General features: G+C 43.6%; 1 protein-coding gene across 1 annotated transcript in view; it reads left to right on the top strand.

The window, feature by feature from the left end:
- Nucleotides 1-22,463, top strand: part of ERBB4 (erb-b2 receptor tyrosine kinase 4) — a 622,759-nt gene that overhangs the window by 410,709 nt on the left and 189,587 nt on the right. The window lies entirely within an intron of this gene.

Raw genomic sequence — 22,463 nt, 5'->3', positions numbered from 1 at the left:
ACAAGGTTCTTTTATCCAGGAGCAGTAACAAATGTATTTCAGCACAGGACATTGTGGGACTAGATATTTCACTCTTGGCACAGAGGCATATCCTGGCTGGAAAGAGGAGATATAAGAAATAGCGGTGTTCAGAGCAGGTCTGCTCCTCCCTGAAATTTGAGGTGGAGCTCTGGTGACGTAATTCCCTGCCCCAATCTTTGGGGCGGCTCTGTCTCCCCACACTGCTGGATTACTCATTGGAAAACCGCTGAATTTTGGGAGAAACGTGCTATTATTGTCAATGGGAATTAACAAAAATGCAAATATCTCTGTCTTTTTTAAGGGTAAAGAGATGAAACTTGGCACTCTAGTAGCTCTTAAGTAGGGTGTTAACCATGCCAAGTTGAAAATAGATTCCTTCACCTTTGATTTTTAGATTTTTTTTTTTAAAAAAATCCCCCTCAAATCATTCAGGAGGAAGGGATGCCACTTCCCCACGTGCCCCATTCCCCCTTGTTTTTCCCCTCCTTCTGCTCCCTCTCCCAGAGCCAGCAGCAGCACCCATTGCAGGCCTCATGATGGAATAATAAACCTTAATAAACCTCAATAATTAATCAAGGAAAAATGTGTGCTGCTTGTGCATGAGTTTTTTAAAAAATGTGTACTGCAACACACACTCAAACTCGACAGACTGTAGAAAACAGCACAAACTCACAAAAGATTTTATATATGGAAGAGTAGACACACACACAATATATATATATAACTAACAGCAGGCACTGGGGGGTGAGATGTAAGATAAAGTATTGGAATAGAAAGATATAGAGGGGTTTTTTGTATTTTTATATAGTTTTGGGAGGTGCTTTGAAGCAACTTTGATTCAAACACACTAACTGAGATAGACAGACTGGGATTTAAAGAAAAGTTGGAAAGATATATGATCCCCCCCCCCTTAATTTCTTTTTAAATTTCTCAGTTTGGGTAACAGGGCAGAGCAAGAACACACACACACACACACTCAAGGATTGGTGAGCGTGGGATGAGCAAATAAAAGCAGACAGACACACAGAGAGAAAAACAACCCAGCAAAAAAAATAAAATGGAGGGCAGCCGGAACCATCTCTCTCAGCAGCTAGAAATGAAGCAGACAGAGCACGCAAGCACAGCTAAACAAACAGAGCTTTCTCTTTCTCTCAGAATCTCTCCTCCTCCTCCTCCATTCCCAACGCTCCACGACAAATGAGTTCCAGGGTGGGGAAAATGGTTCTTACCATTTGCAATCCTCTCCCCCTAAGCAATGTGATTGGAAGGGGGTCAGGGTTAGCCACTGATGTCAGTCTCAAAACTCCATCAACATGTAATGAGCCCTCGTGACACCTAAAAAGCGTTCAGATACAGATCTGTTCGGGGCTCCGAACAATCTTCTACCCGCACCGCAATTTTCCATCAGTTTTTGAACCACCCCTTAACCGCACCACAAGTTCGGAGGTCTGTCAGTGGTCTGTTGAACCCCCCGATTTTCAGTGCAGAGCGCACACCCCAATTACAAAGTATAACCTGAGGTGGGGTCGATAACATAATTGAACATAATTGCTTAGGCCTGCAATTGGACATGCATCTGAGCCAACATGCATAGGATCGGGCTGTAAAGTTCTTTGAGGTGTCCAAAATGTTGTTGCTCTTCTGAATTGCTAGTTAGAATTAGGTCCAACTGTTTTTAGAATCAGGCAAACATATAGGTATCCATGTAAAGCTTTCTGCAGGACTGAAACCATTTAGCCTCATCATTATACATAATGAGAGAGAGAGAGAGAGAGAGAGAGAGATTTGGTGCATACTATATGCGTGATCGATCTCTTAATTGTCTTTCTCTCTAGAAGCACTAAGAAGCCAGTTATCACTCAGTTCTTTCCAGTTGAGAATTCCCTAGTACAGGGCAATTGGCAAGGAATGAGATCATCAGCTTTAACATCAGCATAGGAAGCACATGCCAAGAAGAAGAGGAGAGAGCACAGATCCTGTGCCAGAGTTAGTTGGCAGAACTTCTGTGGCTTGGCAGATGAGTTACAAACAGCCTGCTCACTGTGGTGACCACCCACCTAGCTGTCTCAAGATTTTGCATTGCACTTATTCGTAGTTTCTTGAATGATTGTTTTTAATTGTATTGGGAAAGTGCTGTATTATGAGGAAACTAGAACTGAATTGCTTGAACACTGCAGAGCGGTGTAGGCTGGGATTTTCAAATTGCTGGTTCTTTTTGCCTCACCGCCACCTCCTCCATAAAGACCACTTCCTGTCATAAGGAGGCATTTATTATTTCATGCATAGGCTGGTCATGATTCAAGAGGGACAAGGTGAATGGGGCAAGCAAATACCTGGCAGGCTGCACACCTTTTCATCATCCCGCTGATGTTAAATGTTGAAACTATTTGCCAAAAGACAACCAGCAACCATGTTTTACAAAGCCACAACCCTACCAGGCAGGTTGAGTGATGGCAAGCCTGATTCCTGATTGTGTGTATGGTTCTGAGGTTCTGATTCTTTCAGGTCCCAATCCAATTAGATTCTTTGGATTACCGAGATGAAACAAGGCCATTTGTGGAAAAGGATAACAGTGTCTTGATAGAAAATGGATGCAGAATATATATATGCAAAGAAAGTTCACACCTCTCTGCAATTGACAAAGCAGCTTATACTCTGGGGGGCCCACCCCCAACCCAGTATGTGAAGTGTTTTCCACAGGACCAGAAAATGCTCTCCAAGCTGGCTGTGTGCATATTCCCTCTTGGAGCGAGACCAAAGACCAAAACCTATGGGCTAGATTTTATAAGCTTCTCTGCTAAATGCCTCCCTCCAGCTCATGAGCTGTCAGGCCAGCCCACGTACATTCTTGAATTGGCTTCTCCTTCTCAAAGGTGCTTAAAGCATCCCAGCCTTGGAAACTAATTGCCTTTCCTGTGTAAGAGAGGCCCCAACATTCTAAATTAGGAGTGAGAACCTCTGAGCTCATGGGTGAGACAAGGCAGTATTCTCTATCTCAAAAGGATAAGGTAACCCAGGCACACGTACATTTGTTGACATAGAATCGTACAATAGCAGAGCTGGAAGGGGCCTACAAGACCATCGAGTCTAACCCCCTGCTCAATGCAGGAATCCACCCTAAAGCATCCCTGACAGATGGTTGTCCAGCTGCCTCTTGAATGATTCTAGTGTGTGAGTCATTCAACACATATAGAACTGTACTTGATTGGCACCAATTAGAATTATGTATTTATTATTTATTTATTTTAAACATTTGAATCTCGCCCTGTATCACTAGGATCTCAGGGCAGTGTACAGATAAAATCATACAATATAAAACAATAAATATACACAGCTAATAAATATACACAGCTAATATACACATTAATATACACGTATAAATATACAAAGCTAATAAATATACACAGCTAATAATGCGGCCAACTTTTAGCTAATAAAAGTTGGCCCCATTATGAACAGCTTTCATTGGGGTCCTCTTACATATTCTCAATTGATCCATGGTTTAATTAAACCATGGATCAATTAAACCATGGATCAATTAAGAATATGTAAGAGGACCCCAATGAAAGCTGTTCATAATGGGGCCAACTTTTATTAGCTAAAGCCTGCTAAAATCTACGGACTGTGTTAAACTACATAGGTCTCTGGGTGGCTACCCACCATCACACAGGAATGCTATGAAGACCACCTTTTGCTCACAACATTGTACTTGCAAGCAGTGAAAGAGAAATCAGGCATGACAGCTATGATTTGCTCCTGAGTGGGACAAGGACAGAATCTACACTACTGCTTTAAAGCGCTTTAAAGCACTTTATAACAGTTTTGACAACTGTTGAGGCCCAGGACACACTCCATATACAGTTGTCAAAACTGTTATAAAGCGCTTTAAAGCAGTAGTGTAGATCCGGCCAAGATAAGGAAAGGAAAGGAAAGGAACCTCTCGTGCAAGCACTTGAATCGTTGCTGACTCATAGAGGGACGCCTGCTTTCGCTGACGTTTTCTTGGCAGACTTTGTAGCTGGGTGGTTTGCCATTGCCTTCCCCAGTCGTGGTTACCTTTCCCCCAGCTAGCTGGGTACTCATTTTCTGACCTCGGAAGGATGGAAGGCTGAGTCGACCTGAGCCGGCTGCCTGAGAACCAGCTTCTGCTGAGATCGAACTCAGGCCATGGGGAGAGTTTCAGCTGCAGGAACTGCCGCTTTTTTTTTTTTTAATGGACTGGGATGCCTCTGCTACATAGAGACTATCTGCCAACAGGTTGTACGGAGCCCCCCCCCCACGTGTATTACGTCCCTTTGTCTCACCCCCCTTCCCCATTCTGTGGCCTACAGAAGCTTCTAAATTCCTGACATATCATAGCACAAACATACAAAAAAATAAAAATGGTGGGCCAACCTTGATTTAAAAAAGAAAGCCTCTGAGCGAGAGCAGTTTCATGAGCCGTTTTGTTGCAGAATAGGCCATAGAATGTATTTTAAAGTAAGAATAAAAGAGCATCTGTATCCATGTACATGCCTACCTAGCCCCATCCCTGACTAAATTTTTTAAAGAGAGAAAGACAGCGGAAGGTGCCATGTCAAACAGCATCAGCCCCAGTGGGTGTCATAGAATGTAAGCCTATGCGGCAGGGTCTTGCTATTTACTGTTTTACTCTGTACAGCACCATGTACATTGATGGTGCTATATAAATAAATTATTATTATTATTATTATTATTATTATTATTATTATTATTATTATTATTATTATGTCAGCCCAGGTGCTGACGCTGGAGCTGCTTTTTGGGGCTCCATCATTTGCTGCTCTCTAGGTGGCCATTTAGCGGTGGGCGGTGGGCAGTGGGCAGTGAGGTCTGCAGAACCCTGGACGTCGGCCCGTTTTCCTGAGGCCTGTGCTACTGCTCCAACTCTTCAGTGAAAGATTGTTCTCAATTCTGCTAGCTGAGATCCTTTCTCATAGGAGATGCCAAGGACTCTGTTTAGGACCTTTAGGGAATGTTTGCAATCTGCTAATGAGGGATGGCCCTCATACCAACTGTACGGCATTTATATAGATAAGTAAGTGATGCCTATAAGCCTCGTGTGGCGCAGAGCGGTAAAGCAGCAGTTTCTGCAACTGAAACTCTCCCCACGGCCTGAGTTCAATCCCAGCGGAAGCTGGTTTCAGGCAGCCTGCTCGGGTCGACTCAGCCTTCCATCCTCCCGAGGTCGGTAAAATGAGTACCCAGTTAGCTGGGGGAAAGGTAATCACGGCCGGGGAAGGCAACGGCAAACCACCCCGCTATAAGGCCTGCCAAGAAAACGTCAGTGAAAGCTGGCGTCCCTCCAAGAGTCAGTAATGACTCAGTGCTTGCACAGAGGTTCCTTTCCTTTCCAAGTGATGCCTACTTTACAGTAAGCACTTGGAACTCTGCAATTTATTTTGGGGGGGAATCCGCATGTCGTTTTGAAATCGTTTCTAAGTGACCCCAGTGCGGCGTGAAAGCGAGGGTGTAACTTGCCTTTTGAAGAGCCGACGAAGAGACGTCCTTCCCGCCCCCGCCGCTGCCGCTGCCACGCACAGACCTCGCCGAACGGCGAGGAGAGCTCGGCTGAAGAAGGCGGGGTTGAGAGCGGAAGAAGCTCTCCACCCCGCCTTCTTCCCCCGAGCTTTCCGTCCCAGCCGGCGAGGAGGGAGTTGGGTGGCGGTGGCGGTGGCAGGAAGGACGTCTCTTCATCGGCTCTTCAAAAGGCAAGTTACACGCTCGCTTTCACGCCGCACTGGGGTCGCTTAGAAGCGATTTCAGAACGACGTGCGGATTCCCCCTTTGTTGCTTGTGCTTTTACTGAGCATGGTAATGAGAGACCCTGCACATGGCACAAACAGACAAAGTGTGGTACAATATTCAGAATCAAGTTGGCCCACCTAACAACTCATGATTGTATTTAGAGAAAACATTGCTAGCATTTCAACTTTCACAAAAAGTGTTCAAGGTGTAATTAAGAGCAAAAGATCCCTGCAAACTAAAGGGAACAATTTTCGGTTTTCCGGGTAGATGAACAATCATAATATGGCAGATGTAATCAGCATGGCGAAACAGTGTTTTAATATTTCCTTGTATAATCTGATCCATGTATTGATTTACACCCTAAATGAAGGTCCTTCTTATTTTCACATTTCCCCTTAACAGAAGCTAATTAGCCAAGTCTTCCCCACAGAGAGATGGTTGCATGAAACGGCATGCAGATATTAACTCTCTTCATCCTTTTCTTCCAATTGAACAAAAGCACTTTCCCCCCCCCCTTTCGACTCATCCCTTTACAAATACCAGGCTTTTCTTTTCTGTTGACTGTGTATGTATACAAGAGCTAATTAACGGCAAATCCTTTGTAAAGCATTGAAACCTTTTCCTGCTTGTGTTTGATACCCCCTTCACAGTATGATTTCATTATAATTTCACAGTAACTCAGCAGCACAGAATACATGATAGGAAAAGGGAAACTTGCCATTAATAAACTCAGAATGTTCATAATCAACTTCATTTTATAGCACTATGTTTTTCTGTGTGGGTTAAAGTTTTCCATATGTTCCAGTTATTTATAGGATCATTATATACACAGTCCTGTAAAATCCACCATTAAAATTACTTTAAGAGGGAGAAGTAAAATGTATTTGCGAGCTTAAACTAAATATGCCAGATTCCGGCTGGACATCAGGAAAAACTTCCTGATTGTTAGAGCAGTATGACAATGGAATCAGTTACCTAGGGAGGTGGTGGGCTCTCCCACACTAGAGGCCTTCAAGGGGCAGCTGGACAACCACCTGTCAGGGATGCTTTAGGGTGGATTCCTGCATTGAGCAGGGGTTGGACTCGATGGCCTTGTAGGCCCCTTCCAACTCTGCTATTCTATGATTCTATGTGTCTTTAGATTAGGAATAGCTACAATGGGGTACACAATGCACACACACCCACACAGTCCTTGACAAAGATGAAGTTTTCCTGTGTTGGAGAACTTAACTCGAAGCTCCATCACACCTGGGGAAAAATGCTGGGTACCATGGCTTCTCTGTTCCTGGTTTCATTGCTCAGTTACTTCCTGTTTGAAAACAGGAAGTAAACAAGGAGCACAAGGCCCATTCAGTCGGGCGTTGTAATCACACTGCTTCTCCCACACTCAGCAGGAGAGAGCAGCAACCGGACTTTTCCTGTTTTTTCTTGCGGCACAAGGAAGGCCAGAAGGGGCGTGAGAGGCAGACAATGTCATGTGAGGGACCTGCAAAAAATCCATGAGGGCCCAGTAACAAACGTGCAATAAAATGCTCATTGGATGGAGCTCTCAGTTGCAGCCGGGACTATGCTTCAATGGTTGAACACCTGCTTTGCATCAGAGAAGGACCCTGGTTGAATCCCAGTTCTCCAGTTAAAAAAGGATAAAAGTTCCAGGTGCTGGGAAAGATCTCTGCCTGAGGCCCTGGGGTGCTGCTGCCAGTCAGATCAGACAATACTAAGCTAGATGGTCAAATAGTTTGACCAAGTAGAGAGCAGTTTCCTGTGTTCACATTTCTTCTGTCATATGTGTATTCCACACAACTGGAATTGGGTATGGATGACTTGGTCTAAAGCAGTACCCTATGCTCCTATATGGGATGTGGCTCAATAGTGTCAAATGAGTAAAGGCCCCTGGGTGTGCCCAACCCAGTCGAGGCTGCCTGCTTCATGACTGACTGCCCTGGCCTCCCCTTCTTGCAATCAGCTTTTGCTCTGGGGTTTTGCCACCTCTCTGCATCATGAGTGTGAATGGATCGATCTCTCCGTCATTCCCAATGTAGAGACAATGCAGCAGAATTATACACTCTTACCTGTTCTTCCCATCCAAAGGAAAGTTTCCATTCCTAGAACAATGAGTCTTAGAGAAATATAGTCATGACACAAGGTAGATAATTCTTACTCTTTTAGGATGCAGTGGTCCTGGCTTAATAAACCACAGCACTGGGCATGCATGTCCCCCCCCCACACACACCTCTTTCTTCTTCTCCCATCATTCCTTCATGGTTTTCACACTTCAGTCTTGATCTGTTTAAATTGTAGTTCCCTGATATATCAAAAATGGGCATGGTAGTTTAATGTCAGTTTACTAACCAGGATCTTAAACCAGGATCAATGTCTTTGGCCTCACTGGCCCTCTACAGAAGACACCTTAAACCACAGCTTTAAACATAGTGAATAAGGCTTCTTGCTGTGGGTTAAGGTGTCTTCTGAACAGGGCCATTGAGGCATAATACTAAACCATAGTTTAGTGTTACGTGCACAAGTCTGATTCCCCTCTCCTCTCCCAGGAGAGGAGAGGCTGGAAGGAGGAGATTGAAAGCATTTGCTTCTGTTTTCAACTAATTGCTGTTTGTTGAAATCTGGGAACTGTGGTTAGTTTTAACTATGGTTTATCTGAACAAGCCTGAATCATGGCTTGAAGCTGGCTTGTGAAGATAAACCTTAGTTAAAACTAATTGTCATTATCTCCAAATTGAGGCAAACTGTGGTTAGTTTAAAACAGGAAACAAACACTTCCTATCTTCTCACAGTTGCGCCGGAAGAGAAAATGGAAGAGGGAATGTGTGCTAAGGTTTGTTTTGGTACTGATAAATTATGGTTTAGTATTATGCTCAAATGCATGGATATGTCCAATCAATGTGATCAAGTAATCACACCCTTTTTTTAGTTGTCTAGGCCAATATGGCACCTGACTAAGCATTCTGGAGCATAAAAAGACCCTCTGAGAGTCTGAAAACTCTATATTAACTTTGCAAACACTCATTTGGTGTTGGATGTTCGTCTGATCCTATTGTTTTGAAAAGGTCAAGTATAACTCTTCTTGACTTATTAAGATCTTGTCATGATTCTAAGCTCTCCTGCTGAGATGCAAGGCAATAAAGAGGTCTGCCTTGTAATCCACAAAGCTTTATTTGGCAAATAAACATCTCTTCATACCTGAAGGAAGTAGGAGCTTTCTGCCAAACTTAATTAGGCTAACTAAGCTAGGCAATTGCCCTTTCAACTAAAAGGGAGAGTTTCCTGCACAGTCCAAGAGCTACTTTAACTCAGGGAGGGTCTTTCTTGAGAAGACTTTGGTATGTGGCTAGCCTGGTAGACCGCCTGTCACCTATTCGCAACTCCACCCGCTTGACCCTGGGGTAGACTCTGGGATCTGTCAACTCTGAAATCTCCCCCATCCCCTCTGACAGAGGCTGGGTTCCAAGGGACTGGGGGAGGATGGCTCCGAGTCATTGGCATGCTCTCCGATAACCTCTGGGAATATTCTTCCTTGACCCTTGAAGAATCTCGGAGGATCTGCTCCCCCACCTCCTGACTTGGCTAGTAAATCTGTAATCCTCTCCCTCCCCCCCATCTGATTGACCTCTTCCATACTAAGGAGAACAGGCCTGATCCTGACAGATCTCTTTCATGAAAAAAACAAAAGAACTCTTATGACTCCAAACTTCCATTTGACATTTTTAATAGTGCCCCTCTTAAGAGAGACCTTCAGTGAACTACTTACAAACTAATATTAGAAACCTTTAAGACTGGATGGCAGCTATAATGACATACATTTAAATAATGAAACTGTTACACTTCATTTGAAAAAAAGTTTATTTCCCATTTTCTCAGTTCCTTTCTTCAACATGGGATCACTTCCAATTGGGTTTTTGAAGACTCTCACATCACTAGATGAAGGAACAGCTTGTTGACTAGACAGATCATTCCTCTCCTGTGCTGGCAAACTTATTGTGTCCTTGAAAGTGGGTTCTTCTTTTCAAGTTGCAATAAAGCTTCCCCCCCACTCTATCTTTTCCTGCTAGTTGCCCTTTTTTTTTTAATGCATAACTCTGAGACCTTGTGTACACCAAAACTGACTTTATACAGCTTCATTTAGCGGTAATTACAAACAGCACCTGAAAGGAATGCATCATTAAGAGGAGAAGAAACACAAAATCTGCAATTTGGGAACATTCCCAGATTCTCTAGTGCCTCATTAATAAATAAGGCCCAAGACCCTCGGTAGATGAAATTACACACTAAGCCTAAATTTCTGCCACTTGTGCAGATTCATCACAAGGAAGACCACCTGTTCTGAAGAGTCCCACTGTTCGTTAGGTTGAGAAACAAGTTTTTTTTTTACTAACATAAATATTAGTTCAAACAAAGTACCTATTTCACTGCAGGGTCGGCCCAAATGGCTATCCGTGGTCAGGTACAGTGGCAGAACGAATGTCATCCCAAAAGCACACCATGTCTGTCTGTGAGCAAGAGTTGAACAGAATGTAGACTTGTTCTAGTTTCTTTTAAAGAAAGGGAGAAAGGGAAAGGAGTAACTTGATGGAAAAGGACTTGACAGAACTTCCCATCCCATAGTTGGCAAGTCCGAGTATTAAGTTGCATAATTTGAAAGGCAAAGTCTGCATCCTGTGCACACGTGCATGGGAGTGAGTCCTACTGAATGCAGTGAGACATGGTTTGACAACTTGCATAGGATCATCCTGGAAATAAGTACAAGAGCCAGAGGGGGAGTCCAGGACCTAATCCACACCAGCTGTTTATTCCAGAATAGTATCAAAGTTGTCCCTACTGTGCCACATGACACACAGCTGATCCTGCAGTGATCAAGGGATGACCCCTCAGTTTTCCTGGATTATCGATGACAGGTTTTGTCTTGGTTTTTTCCCCTGTTCTTGCAAAAATCCTGAGGTGTGCAGCTGGTGTGCCCTCCCCTCGCAAAGCTGTTGTTGTTCCTTGTGAGTTGTGGGGCTCAGCAAACTGGCAACCAGCAGTGCGGAGCGAGTCCATGGGTATCGAGGGTGAGCATCGTTGACACATTCTGGGTGGGTCTCTGGGTCTTTCAGTGCCGTGTGTGTGTTTCTAAAAAAACTCATCTTTGTGCAGCATAACAACTCTGCTCTTGTGCAAGAGTCAAGAATCATTAAAAAATAAAAATAAACGGCCCAGAACAGCTCTCCTTAAATTGTGGGCAAACTCACCGGCATGTGCCCTGTAAGGACAATCGTTGAAGCAGAAAAACTTTGTCATCATCTCTTGGTGCAGATGAGCCCCAGATTTCAATTGTTTTCCAATTTTTGTAAGTAATCAATTTTTATTTATTTATTTATTTCATTTCTATACTGCCCAATAGCCGAAGCTCTCTGGGCGGTTCACAAAAATTAAAACCATGAAGAGCATAATAAAACAACCAACAGTTTAAAATCTCCGCATGAGCATTGACAGGGGGAGTGTGTCCCTGCTGGTGCTTTTGGACCTTTCAGCGGCTTTCGATACCATCGACCATGGCATCCTTCTGGAACGCCTGAGAGGTCTGGGAATCCGGGGCACTGTGCTCCAGTAGTTCCGGTCCTACCTGTCAGGTAGATTCCAGATGGTGATGCTTGGGGATAGTTGCTCCTCAAAAAAGGAGCTGTTGTATGGCGTACCACAAGGTGCCATCCTATCCCCAATGCTGTTTAATATCTACATGAAACCGCTGGGAGAGATCATCCGGAGGCATGGGGCGGGGTGCTATCAGTATGCTGATGACACCCAAATATATTTCTCTATGCCTTCAATAACAGCATCAGCTAAGGATAGTGTGTCTCCTCTGAATGAATGCTTGGAGGCAGTAATGGGCTGGATGAGGAAAAACAAACTGAAGCTGAATCCAGACAAAACAGAGGTGCTTGCTGTCAAGGGCTCTAACCTAGGTTTGGAGGTGTGTCAACCAGTTCTGGATGGGGCTACACTCCCCCTGGAAGACTGTGTTCGCAATTTGGGGGTGCTCCTGGATCCGTCACTCCAAATGACAGCCCAGATAGATGCGACGACCAGGAGTGCCTACTATCAGCTACGGCTGATACGCCAGCTGTGCCCCTTCTTAGAGTCAGAAGACCTAAAGACAGTAGTGCACGCGCTGGTAACGTCAAGGCTTGACTTCTGCAATGCGCTCTACATAGGGCTACCATTGTACCTAGTTCAGAAACTTCAACTAGTTCAAAATATGGCAGCCAGGTTGGTCACCGGTACATCTAGGGGTGACCACATTACACCAACATTAAAATCTCTTCACTGGCTGCCAATTAGTTTCCGGGCAAAGTACAAAGTGTTGGTCATCACCTTTAAAGCCCTAAATGGTTTGGGTCCAGGTTACCTGCGAGATCGCCTTCTCCCATATAGTCCGCTCCGCAAACTCAGGTCCTCTGGGGTGAACTTACTTCAGTTAGCTAAAACTAGGCTGACATCAGTTTCCCAAAGGACCTTTTCTTCTGTCGTCCCCAGATTGTGGAATGGCCTACCAGAGGAGATTCGTAAAATTAACACTATGTGTGATTTTAAGGCAGCTTTAAAGACTAGCCTTTTCTAGCAGGCCTATCCAGATCAATGTTAAATCATGATTTTTTAAGATGTATTGATTCCTGTTCTAATGTTGTTCCTCGCCTCGATCCAAAGGGAGAGGCGGGTAAGAAATAATTTTATTATTATTATTATTATTATTATTATTATTATTATTATTATTATTAAAAACACAAATACAAAATACAATATAAAAAGCACGACCAGGATAAAACCACACAGCAAAAATTGATATAGGTTAAAATATGAGATTAAAACAGCAGAGTTTAAATTTAAGTTAAATTAGGTGTTAAAATACTGAGAGAATTAAAAGGTCTTCAGCTGGCGGCAAAAGGAAAACAATGTAGGCGCCAAGCGAACCTCTCTGGGGAGCTCGTTCCACAGCCGGGGTGCCACAGCAGAGAAAGCCCTCCTCCTAGTAGCCATCGTCATCATCGATGATGATGATGGGGAACACACTTCCAAAGAGGTGAATACAGCAGCAACTGGAACAATTCAGCAAATACTTCTTTGCAGTTGTGTCATACAGTTATGTAAATGATCAATATAAATAAAGAGAAGTAATATTTAGGTTTTCCTTTTGCCACATTTCACTAAAATTCCCTTTCCTTTAACTTATCAATATCAGCGGAATCCAGAAATGGCTTAGTAAAATAGCTTAATACCGTGTTTCTTCAATTGTAAGACGCCATCGATTGTAAGATGCACACTAATTTCAGTACCACCAACAGAAAAAAAACTAAGACACACCTGTGATTCTAAGACCCACCCTATTTTTAGAGATGTTTATATGGGGGAAAAAGTGTGTCTTAGAATCGAAGAAATAGGGTAGTAATTTTAAAAAGCTTAAGGGTATGCAAGAACTGAGGATCCAACCAATCTTTAAAAGTCACAGTATTTTGGTAGTTAATGCATATTTTGCAAGCTATCGGGGTTCTGCAGATATAACAGATGGTATGTAAGCCTTGCATTAATTTATACCAGACTCTTGACTTTATTTTGCCTCCTTTTTTCATAATCAAGAGGGATTTGATCATCGTGGTATAACTCGTGTAGGGCGTTTACACAGACAGAATACTGCTCTTGTAATATAATAGTGATAACTCCCAAAGTAGCATCAAGGCATACCTAGGAATAAAGACTGTATACCTTTTTTTTGTTTTGCTGCTTCCTTGAATTCTCCTTGATATTTATGAGCCCAGGAGAAGTTTATTCCCTCGTACACTTCAGAAAGTTTGGGTTTGCATATTTAGAAGCCGCTTGAGTACAAGTGTAAATTCTGATCCATTCTGGGGCAGTTTACCCAGAATACTAATGAATCAAGGTATTACAAGTAGTTCTTAAGATTTATGGAGATTCTGGGGCACATATACCATGTGGTAAACTGAGTGAGTGGGAACTTGCCCCATACATTAGGGTGGAATTCAGTATTAAATCGATGGTCTTACTCAGGATAAAGGCACACATGACATCTTAAGTAGGTGAAAATAGTTTGAACACACAATGCCCTGGAAACGAATGTAGTGGCTGTGTGTTAAAAACCACTTCCACCACATTTCAAATGCTACATCTCTCCTTATCCTTGATTCATCTTATCACTATCAGGTGTCAAAACTCTGATACACATAAAACTATTTGCCATCTTCCAGGGCTATGTACTTCCAAAATGCCTCCTCCTGAAGTGACTGACATTGCAGTGCTATGAAACTTTGATGGTGAGGGCCCACAAAATAACATGACCACAGGGCTGAGTGTGCTCTATCCTCAGTCTATACTCAGGGCCGGTGCCAGGCTCTTTTGTGCCCTAGGCAAGGTGAGCTGCTTTCACGCCCCCCCCCCCACCGTACCCCCACACACCCCCAGGTAGGCGGAGACAGGCGGGGATGGAGGCCGCCTTACCTTTCCCTCGCCTGAAGTTGTCCCAGCTTGGCTTTGGCTGGGCGGGATGCTGCGGTGGGGTGGGCGGGCGGCTCCACATTCTGACATCCAGCGCGCCCCGGAAGTCAGAACGTGGAGCTGTCCAACACCCCACCACTATCACCACCCCAGCGTCCTGGCTTGGCTTTAGATGGGCGGGTGCCCAGCCGAAGCCAAGCCAGGGACACTGGCATGGGAGGGGCGGATGGGCAGCTTTGGAACAGCGTGCCTGGAAGCTGCCCTCACTTGGCCAGAGCGGCTCTGAGAGTGGGAGGGCGAATTCCGGGTGCAGCGTTCGGCATCCTCCTTACCTTGGCGCTCTAGGTGGCTGCCTGACTGGCCTTTATGGCAGCGCCGGCCATGTTGTACTTGCTGTGACAAGAGTACAGAAATATATTGACACTTGCGGTACGTACTGAATAGGCATTTTAATTTAGACAGTGTTGGATGTACTTTTCATAGCCTAGATCAAAGGTGAATTTTCTTGAATATTTTATGCGTACATTGAAATATTGGCATCTCCCTGCTTCTAATGCAGGCAGAGGTTGCTGGATGGCCTCCAGCTAGTTTATTATGTGCCGGATCCAGATTTATTCATACTTAAAGTAGACCATTGAATTGAATGAGCCTTCTACTTGAAGTGTTGACTCTGAATCTAACCTTATCTGCATCCATGCTTTGTTTCTAGGATCAGAGTCCTTTGATAAAAGTCCAAGTGGTGATCTAACCAAAAAGGTTCGATCATATATTACAATGTAGGCCCTGTGCATGGAAGTCTTGTCTTCTAATTCATCAATGCACCTATTTAATTAAATGGGGAAGTGGAGACACAAGTCCCACCCCTCCCTGTCATCGTGTTTACCTCCCTGTACTCTGTCTGAAGATGAGGACGTCCCCTTTCTGTGGAGGCTGTGTCCACGCCAGCCAAAACACAGGAAACAACAATGGCCATTCTGCCACACCCGGCAAAGCCTGGGTGTGGGGAGGAAATTGCAGGCAGAGTAAAAGGAGAGACGTGCCCAATTGTCATTGGGTCACTAAGGGTGGTGCCACTGGACTGGGAGGGGTTAATGACAGGCCAATAAATAGGCACTTACCCCTCCCAGATTCACTTCGCTCACGCGGCTCCCTCCCTGTAGACAGTGTGAGCTTGCTGGTTGCCAGTAGGGGGCCGAGTAGGATTTTTTTAGTCATATTCTAATTTGAGCATGAGTTTTTTTCGCCTACTCCACACTGTAAGACAGCCTGAGAGCATAATTAGGTTGACTTGGCATTGCTAGCTAATTTGGTCACATTTGTTTATTGGCAGGTAGGAACAGGCATCCAGAGGGAATTTTTCTGGTGAGCAGTCACAGGTACCGTTGCGGTGACAGGTATTTTCCGAGGGCTTCCAGTGTTGAGCCTTGTGGTCCAGCTGGGAGATAAGGATTATCTCTGAGGCCAACCTTTCTCACCTACCTTGAGCCTTGTGGCCTGGGTTTGGAGGTGACAAGGGAAGGTCTCCCTACCCCATAAGGGAGGGATGGCCAGTGGGAGGGCGAATGATGCAGCGCCAACCCACTGGCCAAGAATGCTCACCCTTACTCAGAAAGGTCTGTAAGCAGGCCAGGCAGGATGCCCAATAGGATCACCCACCCTTTGCAGATCTTTGATAAAATGTGGCCGTGTTTAAACCCAAAATTCTCTGAGTCATCTCTTTATTTCTTACATCTGTCTCGCAAGGCCTCTTCTGCAGGGAGTGGAGGCTTTTGCAAAAATAGCAAGCAGGGTTTGGCACAGCACTAATTTTTTTATGGTACTTAAGAATGTCCCTGAAGAAGGATTTTTGTTTCAAAATCCATTGGGCCCTTATGAACAACTCTGGTTCGTTAAGAACAGTTTTTCTTCTTGCATATTTCTGTATTCACTGAATCTCCCCTTTTTGATTTTGTGGGCCGCCTAGACAAAATGTTATCTAAAACAAAAGTGGATTTGGCCTCCGGTCTTGGCAGAGCTTCAGCAAGGAGGCTACCTATCACTTCACTTGAACCATGGTCACAAGTATGGTAGTCCGTAGCAGATTTTGCTGGAATACGTGCATCAGGGCAGAGGGGGGAACATAGGAAGCTGCCTTATAACAGGTCACGCCATTGGTCCATCTAGCACAGTATTGTCTACTGTGGTGGACAGTGTGTCTCAGCTGGAGGTCTGCCCAGCACCGACTTCCTGATCCTTTTAAGTGGAAATTGAACCTGGGACCTTCCGCACGAAAAGCAGGTGCTCTGCTTCTGAGCCACTCTACCACTGAGCTATAGGGACCACTGTGTGAAGCACCTTCTGTACGTATCCTGTGTGGCCAGTGAGCTGTTATCCCAGTATTGCCTTCCCTTTTCATTCACTGTTGGGAGGTGGTACTTTCCCCCAGTACTGGGACTCAAGGCGGTTTACAGGATTAAAACATGTTGACTTAAAACATATAAATATAAATTACAAAAGTTAAAATAGAATTAAACATACAGTAAAATTAAAAACACATGTTAACATTTTAAAAAACTGTAACAGGTTAAAAGGGGGGGGGAATCCAATACATTAACACAGGTCCAGTATAGTTCCAAAAGCCTGCTGAAACAAAAAAGGTTTTTGCCTGCCTCCGAAACTGTAGCACAGAGGGAGCCAGCCTAGCCTCCCTGGGAAGGAAGTTCCAGAGCCTCGGAGCAGCCACCGAGAAGGCCCTCTGCTGCGTACTCATCAGGTGTGCCTGGGAAGTTGGTGGGACTGAGAGAAAGGCCTCCCCAGAAGATCTCAGAGCAGGGGTAGGCTCATATGAGAGAATACAGTCTTTCAGATAACCTGGACCTGAGCTGTAGAAGGCTTTATAGGTGATAACCAGCACTTTGAATTGTGCCCAGAAGCAGACTGGAGGCCAGTGAAGCTGTTTTAACAGGGGAGTTGTATGCTCTCTGTAACCAGCCTTATGCTTTCTGTCAAACATAGAGTTTCCCTTTATAGCATCACCTCGAATCACCTTGCAGTAGTGGACAATGCCTGAGAGGTCACTACTGCAAAAGGGTTTGAAATATGATACACTGTTGGAGAATGTGCAGTGAAGTCTCCAATATAACATTGTTTTGTATTAAAACAGTGAGCAGTTATAGATTCTGCTTTAGTTTCCAGTAGACTAAATTTTCCCTGCATGGCATGGCCATTTCTTTTCCATCAATATTACTGCCTACAGTACTTTTTTTTTTATTCAGTGCCCCAATTAAATACCAGTGGAACAAAACATCAGATTAATTATAATCAGCTATTCATGCCACCTGCTAAATGCCAACCACATCTGAACTATTGCCGAACATCTAGAATGGATGTCGCCATGGCAAACTGACCTCTTGGCATATAATAGGTTTCTGCTCAGTGTGCTACGTGCCCATGTTTGTGGAAAGCACATTTTCCATTTAATACACAAAAATAAACACAGAGCAAAACACATGCAACTTGGTAGAGTGAAGCGTGCCTAGTGCACCCTAACTCAATTTGCAGGGTTTAACAGAGCGGTTTCATGCAGGGAAAGGCTATCTGAAGAAAAGTTCAGAGCGCAAGTTGCAAATCATCCCTATTTGGGTTGGTGGTTAGTAGACTGTTTCCATCTGAGAAACAGATTTTCTCTCTCTCTTTCTTTTGAGAAAATGGAAAATATACTGGAGATATAAAAAGAGAATGGTTCTTTTGCTTAGATTGAACCTCTTCACCCAAGAGTCCGATCTAGTGGGTTTCGCGGCTTTTCCGTCACAGTTAAATCAATCTGTATTAGACAGGACCTGACTTGGCATATTTTAAATAAAGCATTAATTCTTTTAGTGAAATCAGACACACACTGAAAAAGAGTGTCTGTGAAAGTTCTTATTTTACCTTTTCCTGATTTTAGGTATTACAAAGGGGGAAAGTACCATATGGTTCTGTTCTAAAAACAGTTCCCTGGACTTGGAAGTTTCTTTCAAGTGGCCATTGAACTTTTGTGTCCTTTTCACATCTCGCAAGTATGGCAGGATGTTGAAATTATGCCCTGATGCCTCCTGGAGCCAGATTGGAGCATAGAGGATTTTGGTGATTCTTTTGTCTGTCTGTGGAACGTTCTGCTATGAGCAAGGCCATTAAAAAAAGGGGAGGTGTGACCACACAATTTTTGTCCTGACAATTAAAGATGTTCAGATTTATTAAATCACTACACACACACACCCCAAAAAACCCTCCACAACCCAAAATGCATTTTGGGGTATATGGATGTGGAAATTATATGCAGTACTCAAGCTTTGTACACAGTCAATTAAAATATTGTGCCTCCTGGCTCACCAAGGACTTTTAATAGCATTCACAAGAAGTCTTAAAATAAAGTCATATTGTGAATGTGAAATTAGGGAGGGAAAAGTCAGGAACTTTGTTAGAGTCTCTGTATGGATCTCATTATGTGATCCAAATATATGCTCGTCTTTTTAGTTAGCTGACTGAAGCTCAGGTTCAGCTAGGAGCTGAGAAAATAAAATATATTTGAATCACATACCAAGGAAGTGTGTGACATAGTTAAAAAGACTCCTTAACGGAAGGAGTTTCAGGAAACTGTCACTTAGGTATGTTCACAGGCACTTACACAGATACATGGATAAAGATTAATGATTTCTTTTCATAAATTCTGTAGCAACTAGGCTTCAAAGCTCAGCCTGCTCATATATTATCTGTTTTAATAGAGAAGATAAGAGAACAGATGCTCTCTCCCCTGGCTTTCCTTTGCAGGCCAAAATTTTGTGTCTCTTCCTGTTCTCCAGCCTACAATATATAAGCACTTAGTAATAATGTATGTAAGTAATTAGTTTCCAAACCCTGATTCCAACAGTGCCGTAGGAACGGTAGATATGTTTGATGCTTTGGAACGGCTGGAAAGTTGAGATATACGTGTGTGTGTGTCCCCGCCCCATGGAGTCACCTCATGGATCTTGCATTATTAACTTTGAATGTTTATCTTGTTTCATTTGTGTGTAGGTTGTATATACACACAGGTGTGAGTAGATCTTACTGTAAAAAGAAAAATATGACATACATGTTAAAGAAGTGTACATTATTGATCTAGATGAACACTAAATGAATACTAGATCATTGCTGCTCATTCCTAGTAAAGGACTCAATTTTTTTTCTTCAATGCCTTTAAAGTATTCAATTTGCATCTTCCCCTGTGCCTATGAGTTAAAAGTATTATTGTTTTATTCTTAATTGCCCTTATACCCCATTGTTCTTCCAAAAAGCTCAGAGCATCTTACATCTGGTTCCTAGGAGGTTTCACATTTAGACAGAATACTGGGCCAGAATACTGGGCTTGTCTTCAGGAAATGAGCTGCATCTCATACCCTCATATCACTCTCTGGTTTGCTCAGTGTCAGTAGTAATTCTTATGCTGACCATACCGCTGGGTATTGTTTTATTTTTCCCATTTAGAATAAATAAAGTAAGTGAGAAGTCTTCCTCCCAAACTTTTATAGATACCTGTTCTTAAATGCCAAAACATCAAGATATTTTGGTGGACTTGTATGCACCAAAGGCAGCCAGGGCTATTAAAGTAATGCACTAGGGAAGGAATGTGTGAATTAACTCATCCTGTGCAGCTTTTGCTCAGAATCGTAAGGCTAACATTTTTGGTGACACAAAGGAATAAATGTTATGGGTCTACTAGTAGATAGAGAAGAATCATTATAAAAAGAGGATTTTTCTCTATTCAGTAGCAAGCTTTTTTCCCCTAAGGATTATGTGTTCATAGAATCATAGAATAGAATCATAGTTGGAAGGGGCCTACAAGGCCATCGAGTCCAACCTCCTGCTCAATGCAGGAATCCACCCTAAAGCATCCCTGAAAGATGGTTGTCCAGCTGCCTCTTGAGTGTACACACAGGAGTGAGTACCCAGATCATATGGGGCAATTTTTCAAGAAGGGGGCTACAGGACTCAGAAAGTGGGGAGTTAATCCTCTTTCCAGCAGTGACCTCCCTAAATGCCCCCTGCATGCTAATTTGGCTTTTTCAAAGCCTCTGTTGGCACCCATGATTACAGCAGAGATGAGGCCATGGTCCATCTGCTGGAAGTGATTTAGAGGGACTTTGAATCTAAAAGTACAAATTCACTGGACCCTAAACCTGGAATTAAAGGAACAGTAAAAAACAGCAATCCCATTACATGAGGGGGGGGGGCAGAGGGGGACCATTTGCCCTTTGTGTTGAATCCTTAGGTTTAGAAACCTACAGAGGAGCTTGGCTAAAGTGAGGAGAGTCAGAGTGGGCTTTTGGTTTTCATAAAGGGCTCACCTATCTTCCCCTCCACCTAATGTGAACACTGAGTTAAGAGGATTTTGAGGTGCCCATTGACTGAGTGGCAATAGATATCAAGGTTTAATGAAATAGCTAGTAATGTGTCGTAGAGATGTCCGCTTGGGAGAGTAGAGCTTGGCGGGGTTTTGCCAGTTTGCCTCCACCACCACCCCCGAGTGGTTTGCCATTCTCTCAGCTTCCCTGACTCATTGCATGGAGAGTTGGGCAAGTTTGCAGTTTTACACTTTTTTAATATGCGCAAATCACGATTTGTAAAAAACCATGTGTTTAACTATTTACGGAAATCACGATTTGCACAAATACATGGTGTAAATAGCACCATTTAGACAAAGGTGTAAATGGTTTCAGGAACTGCCCGCTGTTTGGGTCACAAGTGCATGCCAAGCCGAAGTGCAGTGGGGATTAGTCAAGCCTAAAGTGAACCGGATTTCCCCACAGCGGCCATTGCTAGTGCGTTGGAATGCTAGGGCCAGCATAGAAGAGCTTTTGTAATAACATAAAATAGCTCCTCGCTGCAAAGAGAAAAGAACTGTAATAAAATCTGCTTATACCCTGCTATCATTTATGCCAGTGCCAGACGATCTCTGTGGAAAACTTCACTATCTCTGGTTCTTCTGCTCCATGTTACAAACAACTGTAGTCCAGCCTGAGGTCTTCACTACGGCCCAGGATAGAAAGAGATTTGAGTGTACATTTGAACATACAAAGCACCCCTGATTTCCCCTTTTTGTCTGTAGTCCTTCACCCCACATTATATGCCAGTCTGAAGAGTATCCTAACATTCAGGAATGTCTTGAGTAGGAGGATACAGACATGCAACATGCATACAACACCATGTAAAAACCCTTTGGACCAAGTTATTTTCACTGTCACATTTGTGGGGTTCAAGTTAACATACCTAAATTCAATGGAGGCTGGTGGCTCTGATGTCAGTGGGTGGGTGTGAATCCATTTCAGGTTTCAGTCAGAACCAGGGAGATTTCTAAAGGAACTATCTAAGGTGCTCATCCTATTTTGGTGGCAGGGTTCAGCACCATGGATAGCTCCTTTAGTGTTTTGACTGAAACCCAGAGCGGATTCTCTGCCCCACGGACATTGATGCTACCAGCCTCCACTGTCTAAATTCCATTGGGATCAGTAGAACAAAAGGTGCTTAACTTTCTTGTGGACGATTACAGTGTAGTCCTGTTCAGGTTTTGTCTCCTAGTAAGTGTCAGAACTGTTGCCCAGAATCAAGTGATTAACAGGTGATGGGGGTCAAGTGTAGCCCAATGGATGGAGCTCTGGGTTCATCTCGTCAGCTACAAATGTGCTGGACGAGTTCTCAGCTTCAGTAACACAAGCCCGTTCCCCATCTGAAGCATGAATAAACAAGATTTACCTCATACAATGGTTGTAAGGACAAACATGGTAAAAAGTTGAGAGCTCTTTGCTTGTAAAATGCAGCATAAGGATTTTGTTGCTTGACGTACAGTCAGAAGTGATTGTCAGAGAGCAGCCTTGAAGTTTGACGTCTTTATTTTCCCATAAAATGCTTTCATTTGTCATCAGAGCACATGCTGATTGTCTGTCTGGCCACCCAACCCCCTCTTCCTCTCCCTCAACCCACCAAATCATGCATGATGGCCTGCTTAAAAATATAATTCAGAACAGATGTGATAAAGGAAAACTTTGTCACAACCTTCCTGCGTTTTTTGTGTTATTTAAAGTGTGGCAAGACTAAGGGCACAATTCCATACGCTTACATGGGTTTCCAGAGTTTAATGTATAAGCATGCGCACAGCCTCCTTCCTGTGACTCACAGATACT

Source organism: Elgaria multicarinata, chromosome 2 (assembly GCF_023053635.1).
Source record: "Elgaria multicarinata webbii isolate HBS135686 ecotype San Diego chromosome 2, rElgMul1.1.pri, whole genome shotgun sequence".
Taxonomy (NCBI): Eukaryota; Metazoa; Chordata; class Lepidosauria; order Squamata; family Anguidae; genus Elgaria; species Elgaria multicarinata.
The sequence above is the reverse complement of the archived record's forward strand: the minus strand, read 5'-3'. Positions and strand labels throughout refer to the sequence as shown.